General features: G+C 40.6%; 1 non-coding gene across 1 annotated transcript; it reads right to left on the reverse strand.

Annotated features, from left to right (window-relative positions):
• Positions 1-660: 660 nt before the first annotated feature.
• On the reverse strand, positions 661-764 carry LOC112767984 (small nucleolar RNA R71). The gene has a single exon (XR_003185429.1). It is a non-coding gene; the product is annotated as a small nucleolar RNA R71 (small nucleolar RNA).
• Positions 765-1,048: the final 284 nt, after the last annotated feature.

Raw genomic sequence — 1,048 nt, forward strand, 5'->3', positions numbered from 1 at the left:
CCCGTGAGGAATGAAAGTAGCCACAGTTGATGGTGAACCCCTATACAAAGCTTGCCATGGAAAGGAGTGAGAAGGATTGATTAGAAGCAGTAGAAGAGCAGGCGTCCAAGAGCTCTACAGCATCTCCATTCGCTTATCTGAAATTCCTACCAATGAATCTGCATAAGTATCTTTATCCCTTTCATTAATTCTATTTTCGAAAACCCATAAAACTATTTTAATCTGCCTAACTGAGATTTGCAAGGTGACCATAGCTTGCTTCATACCAACAATCTCTGTGGATTCGACCCTTACTCACGTAAGGTTATTACTTGGACGACCCAGTACACTTGCTGGTTAGTTGAACGAGATTGTGAAGGAAATAAACAATGCCCTCAGAGCATAAATCCAATTACAAGAAAAAAGGGAATCACAATTTCGTCCACCAATAGACTTCCATCAGAAGATCCCTACGAGTTTTTAATTGAGTTCTTGCAGATCTGTGAGACTGTTAAGACTAATAGAGTAGATCCTGAAGTCTACAGGCTCATGCTTTTCCCCTTTGCTATAAGAGACAGAGCTAGAACATGGTTGGACTCACAACCTAAAGATAGCCTGGACTCTTGGGATAAGCTGGTCACGACCTTCTTGGCTAAGTTCTTTCCTCCTCAAAAATTGAGCAAGCTTAGAGTGGATGTTCAGACCTTCAAACAAAAAGATGGTGAATCCCTCTATGAAGCTTGGGAAAGATACAAGCAGTTGACTAAAAAGTGTCCTGCTGACATACTTTCAGAGTGGACCATTTTGGATATATTCTATTATGGTCTATCTGAGTTTTCTAAGATGTCACTGGACCATTCTGTAGGTGGATCCATTCACCTAAAGAAAACGCCTGCAGAAGCTTAAGAACTCATTGACATGGTTGCAAATAACCAATTCATGTACACTTCTGAGAGGAATCCTGTGAATAATGGGATGCCTCAGAGGAAGGGAGTTCTTGAAATTGATGCTCTAAATACCATATTGGCTCAGAACAAAATGTTAACTCGGCAAGTCAACATGATTTCTC

Source organism: Arachis hypogaea, chromosome 2 (genome assembly GCF_003086295.3).
Source record: "Arachis hypogaea cultivar Tifrunner chromosome 2, arahy.Tifrunner.gnm2.J5K5, whole genome shotgun sequence".
Classification (NCBI taxonomy): Eukaryota; Viridiplantae; Streptophyta; class Magnoliopsida; order Fabales; family Fabaceae; genus Arachis; species Arachis hypogaea.